This window comes from Tamandua tetradactyla, chromosome 6, assembly GCF_023851605.1.
Source record: "Tamandua tetradactyla isolate mTamTet1 chromosome 6, mTamTet1.pri, whole genome shotgun sequence".
NCBI lineage: Eukaryota > Metazoa > Chordata > Mammalia > Pilosa > Myrmecophagidae > Tamandua > Tamandua tetradactyla.
In genome coordinates this window covers 32,438,280-32,444,279 of record NC_135332.1, presented here as the reverse complement: position 1 = coordinate 32,444,279, position 6,000 = coordinate 32,438,280, and the positions used below count along the sequence as shown (strand labels likewise).

The following is a 6,000-nucleotide window of genomic DNA, read 5'->3' as shown; positions in this document are numbered from 1 at the left end:
GTACTACATCATGTCCTATAAAGTAGGACACTCTAAATACAGAGAGAGAGAAAGGTGAAGGGTTTTGGGTGGGGAGAGGGAGAAAAATGGAAAACAAAAGTTAAATTAAAGAAAAATATACACAACTGAAAATTTTTTATGCTGACTACAAAGGCCTCCAATGAAAATATACAGCCTAATCAATCTCCTTTACCACTCACTGTCCTTTGTGTCTTCTTTACAACCAGACTTACAAATATTCACCCAACAGTGCAGGGCCCTTCTGTCGACCACAAGCAGGTACTAAAACCACCATATAATGTTCAGCAAGGAATATTAAGACTGAGGTAATAAAATCGGTTGTACATGGCCACCAATTTTTGATTACATGATTTTTGTTATTTTAAAGATTTGCACTTGCCACAAATAGGGTGAAATGGTGACATTTCCAATCCAATATTTATTCTATGATATTATGTGTGAAATTAATACAGAAGCAGTTCAACTTATATGTGGTACTTCAATACCCCTAGATGCTACATTATTTAATTTAAAACCCTGGTTTATTTATCATTTAACTAAAATTTGGGAATGATTTGTTCAGACAAAGCACATTTCATTTGCTGAAGCTATCTTGTCTGTTTCTTGGACTTACATGCTGAAAACCACAGGACAATTATAGGAAAGACACCTACAAATTAAAAAAAAAAAAAAAGAATTATACATCTTGATTATTTTTTAAATTACCAACTGCCTGCAAACCAACTCAGCCCAATTTCAAAACAATTTAAAAAGAAATGAGGTTGCTTATGAAGGCCATTGCTTTGGTGACAACTTAATCAAACTTTAGATCTGTAGTTGATCCAGACCTAAACAGTTTGCTCATGCCTGATGCTTCCATTTATTTGCAGGGCTTTCTGGCTACATATATTCTTCACTCATTGTACATATGACAGATACCTCTGCACATCTTCACCTGCTTTGTATTTTCCTTCTATTTCTTTACTCAGTTCACCCTCTGGAAGCTTAAGATCTTCACAAACCTCACCAGTTTCTGTCAGCAGGGAAAGGTAACCATCCTGAATGCATATCAGCTGACAACCATTTCTTTTAATATCTGGAACATAAACGTTGTGAGTAGAAGGGCAAATATCCTCATATTTTTTGCTAATAAAAATATCTATTCCAACAAGGTGAACATCAGCATGACCATGCTTTCCAGGTTTGGAAGTTGACATCTCCACTATTTTGCATGGTTGTCCTTTAAGCACCGTGAAACCATTTTTGCACAGGGCAGAACACTGAATAGGGTAAGTGCTGGAAGTGCCGGCATCTCCAGTACTGAAATCAATTTCATCCACCATGAGGGGATGGGGAGATGCTGGCTTTTCCGAGGGAACTTTCAGCAGGGAAACAGCGCCTTTCACCTGCTCACCCGTGCCGGTCCCCCACAGCTGTGGCAAGCGGCAGCCGTGGCAGTTCCGACACTGACTGTATTTTAAAACTTCAGTTTCTGTTTGAGACCAAAGGAGGAGATATTTATTTGGTGCAAAATTCATATTTGCAGTAGCACACTATCTAATTTAACTAGTATGGTCAATTTATTCAAACACCATAATTATTATGGAACCATGAACGGGAGTGAGATGATGTTTTGTACAGGTTGGTGTGATGCCCTGATACATCCCAGAGTAATTTGGGCAGATGATTAAAAATTATTTGCATAAACTCATTACCCATTCCACTATGTGGGGCATCACTCCCAGGGGTATAATTCTCCTTGGCAATGTAGGACATGACTCAAGGGGATGAGACTGGGCCTGGTTCATCATGGGACTGAGAAAGCCTTCTTGATCAAAAAGGGGAAGAGAAATGAAAACAAACAAAGTTTCATTGGCTAAGAGATTTCAAATAGAGTCAAGAGGTCATTCTAGAGGTTATTTTTATGTACTATATAAATATTCCTTTTTAGTTTCTAGTGTTTTAGAATAGCTAGAAGGAAATACCTGAAAACTGCAATCCAGTAGCCTTGATTTTTGATGAATGTATATGGTCTTTTACGTGTGACCATGTAATTGTGAAAACCCTGTGACTGATACTCCCATTATCCAGTGTATGGGCAGATGAGTAAGAAAAGAAAGACTGAATAAATAATAGGGGGGATAAGGTGTATGGGAAGTCTTGGGTGTTTTTATTTTTTATTTTTTGAGCAATGAAAATATTCTAAAATTGATTGTGGTAATGAATGCACAAACATATGATATTTTGGGGCACTGATAGTATACTTTGGATGATTATATGTATGTGACTATATCTCAATAAAACTGCATGAAAAAAAGAATTTGAAAAGTCCCCTTGAGGGCCTGGGGTAAAGGTGGAAATACTGAACTTCCCCATCTGGAGAAGAACTAATGTTCTTGCAAGCATTGGGGACTGCCAATTCGATGAGACAGGCCCTTAGTCTTGGGGCTTGCCTTTATGACACTTATTCCTGCAATGGAGAAGCTGTTTATTTATGATTATGCCTAGGAGTCACCCCCAGAGAACCTCTTTTGTTGCTCAGATGTGGGCTCTCTCTCTAAGCCAACTCAGCAGATAAACTCACTGCCCTCTCACTACATAGGATATGACTCCCAAGAGTGTCACTCTCCCTGGCAACATGGGACATGAGTCCTGGGGATAAGTCTGGCCCTATCATCATGGGAGTGAAAAAGCCTTTTTGACCAAAAGGAGGAAGAGAAATGAAATGAAATAAAGTTTCAGTGGCTGAGAGATTTCAAATAGAGTTGAGAGGGTATTCTGGAGGTTATTCTCATGCAGTATATAAGTATCCCTTCTCAGTTTTTGGTGTATTGGAATAGCTAGAGAGAAATAACTGAAACTGGTGAACTGTAATTCTGGATTTGTGAAGATGATTTTATAACTATATAGCTTTTAAGGTGTGATTGTGAAAACCTCGTAGCTGACACTCCATTATCTAGTATATTGACAGATGAGTAAGGAAAAAAAAGACAAATAAATAAATAATAGGTGGAGATGGAGGGTATGGGATGTCTTGGAAGTTTTTTTTTTTTTACTTTTATCTTTATACTTATTTTTGGAGTAATGAAAATGTTCAAAAATGTATTATGATGATGAATGCACAGCTACATGATGATACTGTGAACCGCTGATTGTACACTTTGGATGATTATATGGTGTGTGAATATATAATACATCTCAATAAAATTGCATTAAAAAAACATAGTAGAAAGTTTTTTGGGGTCAGACTAAGCTATAAGGGAGAATAAGCCTGCTCCATGCTCCTCTCAGGGTCAGGAACAAATAAAATAATGAATGCAACTATGGATTGGGAAATGTGAAGAACTATACAAATATAAGATAAACTCAGGTTTCCCAAACACCTACCATGCCAACCACAATACTATGTGAAGCCCTTTATATATGGTATCTCTCTGAAACCTTTACACATCTCACTGAGGTAATTACCATCATTTCAGATGTAGCAAGTGAGGCGCAGAGAGGTTAGTAACTTACCTGGAGTCACCCCGCCAACCAGCGAAAGAGTCCTTTACATTTCACCTCAGAAATTAATACTCCAGAAATAAGAGAATAAAGAAACGGAAGCCTCTATCTATCTTGCTGCTGAACTGTGCAGCAAAGGAGGAAACCCATGTTTTTTAACACAATGGAATACTCTTGGTGATATATAAAATCAAAAAGCCCAGAGGCCTTGCATGAAAAGTTATCCTTTGTAATAAGTGCAATAGTGTAAAAATGCATCAGCATCTTTTCAACAATATCATCTATATGCATATAAATCATATATATATGATAGCAGTTATAAGAATTAAGTAGTTGCAATTTTCAAATGCATAAACATTTAATAGGTTTTTATTTCAACTTGGAGTTACTCAAAGTAATTCCACTCAATAGACAGCAAAGTTAACTCCGAGCTGAAGTCTCAGCACACTCACTGCACCCATGCAGCATGCATGAGCTGCCAGCCTGGCTGCAGCTGAGTACGCCTCCTAATTCCTCTCAAGAGAAACCTGTGTTCCAGCAACGGACAGAGATTAGGCCCATTGTTTCTGGGAACAGAAACCTGGCAGAATTTTGGCAGCAGAAAAGAGAGAAAAATGGTGCGAGTGCAACCACAGACATGAAAGAGTCATGCGGGCAGGACCCCAAGGGAAATACCATTAATTTCGGAGGCTGCTCTGAGACGGGGCAGGAGCACTGGACTCAGAGTCAGGACACCTGGGGTTCCAACTGCCATTTACTGGCTTTGTGACCCCAGATCACTTAACATTTCTGAAACCCAGCCTTCCTGGGGGTATAAAAGGGTTAATGCGACTTGCCCTGTCTTCCTTCCAGGGCTGCTGTAAGGATCAAATAAGAAAACAATAACAGCCAGCATTTATTAGATGCTGGCTCTGTGCCAGGCAGTGGACCATGTGCTTCTATCCTTTAGCATTATCTCTTAATTCTCCATCAATTCTCTGAGGCAGCCTCTGCATTTATTCTTGTTTTATTATCAGATAAAGAAACTGATTCTTGAAGAATTTAAATAATTTACCCATTTTAGAGCTGATATTGAAACCCAAATGTTTAAACTTCGGGCTCTAAACTCTTAATTCTGAGGTTGCACTCCCTCTGGGGCCAGACTTCTAAAACAAAGACACTGAATACTTAAAACTCTGTACAAGGGAAGATATGTGCACGAGGAGCCAAAGGCTGCCAATAAGGCAATTCCACCATATGTAAAACAGAAGCGTTACTTCAAAGATACCTCTCAGCAAAGACTAAGGAATATAAGGGGATTCAGTAATATAGGTCCTCCGAACACTCAAGATGGGGACAGATGCTGGGAAAGGGTAGGAGAAGTCATTGTATCCTCTTACCTCCCCCCCACCCTCAGCCCAACCCTCACAGGAGAAGAGAGAATTCCTGGGAGTTCCCTGGATTGATGTTATGCTTCATTTCATGCAGAAGAAACGAGCTGTGCACAAACTCAAGGCCTTCATCACCCTCCAGTGATAAGAGACAGAGACCTACAGAGGGTCCCCACGGGAGACTGGAGGGGATGGAGTACTGTGGTGGAAAGAGCTAGAAAGGGCAAGTCAGCACACCTGAGATCAAGTATCAAGACTTGGATCCTAAGTCTAGCTCCGATATTAATAAGTGGTGTAACTTTAGACAAATCCCTCCCACTGTCTGGATCTCAGTTTAAAACTTGTGAAACATGGTGTTCTAGTTTGTTAGCTACTGAAATGCAATATACCAGAAATGGAATGGCTTTTAAAAAGGAGAATTTAATAAGTTGCAAGTTTACAGTTCTAAGGCCAAGATAATGTTCCAATTACAAGAAGTCTCTAGAAATGTCAAATCAAAGGTATCCAGGGAAAGGTACCTTGGTTTAAGAAGGCTGATGAAGTTCAGGGTCTCTCTCTCATCCGAGAAGGCACATGGTGAACACAGTCACGGTTTCTCTCTCAGCTGGAAGGGCACATGGCAAGCAAGGCATCATCTGTTAGCTTTCTCTCCTGGCTTCCTGTTTCATGAAGCTCCCTGGGAGGCATTTTCCTTCTTCATCTCCAAAGGTCGCTGGCTTGTGGGCTCTCATGGCTGTCATTCTTCTCTGGCTCTCTCTGAATAGCTCATTCTCCAAAATGTTTCATCTTTTATAGGACTCTAGAAACTTCTCAAGAGCCACCCAAATGGGTGGAGACATGTCATCATCTAATCCAGCTTAACAACAACACTTGATTAAATCACATCTCCAGGGAGATGATCTGATTACAGTTTCAAACATACAGTATTGAATAGGGATTATGAAATGGGATTTTGATTAAAACATGGCTTTTCTAGGGTCCATACATTCTTTCAAACCAGCACACATGGCTAATCCAGATGGCTTCTAAGGTCACTACCAAACACTTGATTCTTATGGCTCTATGTTCTCTGTCCTACCTGGACCAGAGGGCACCAGGAGGGAGAAGGGACTCAACATTTATGAAA

At 39.7% G+C, this 6,000-nt stretch overlaps 1 protein-coding gene and 1 pseudogene across 1 annotated transcript in view; both read right to left on the bottom strand.

Annotated features, from left to right (window-relative positions):
* Positions 1–504: 504 nt before the first annotated feature.
* Positions 505–6,000, bottom strand: part of UTP18 (UTP18 small subunit processome component) — an 88,121-nt gene continuing 82,625 nt past the window's right edge. Inside the window, exon 15 of the mRNA XM_077164812.1 lies at positions 505–670. The gene's annotated coding sequence lies outside the window, so the exon portion shown is untranslated. The remainder of the gene's footprint in view (positions 671–6,000) is intronic.
* Positions 873–1,343, bottom strand: LOC143687653 (eukaryotic translation initiation factor 5A-2 pseudogene; annotated as a pseudogene).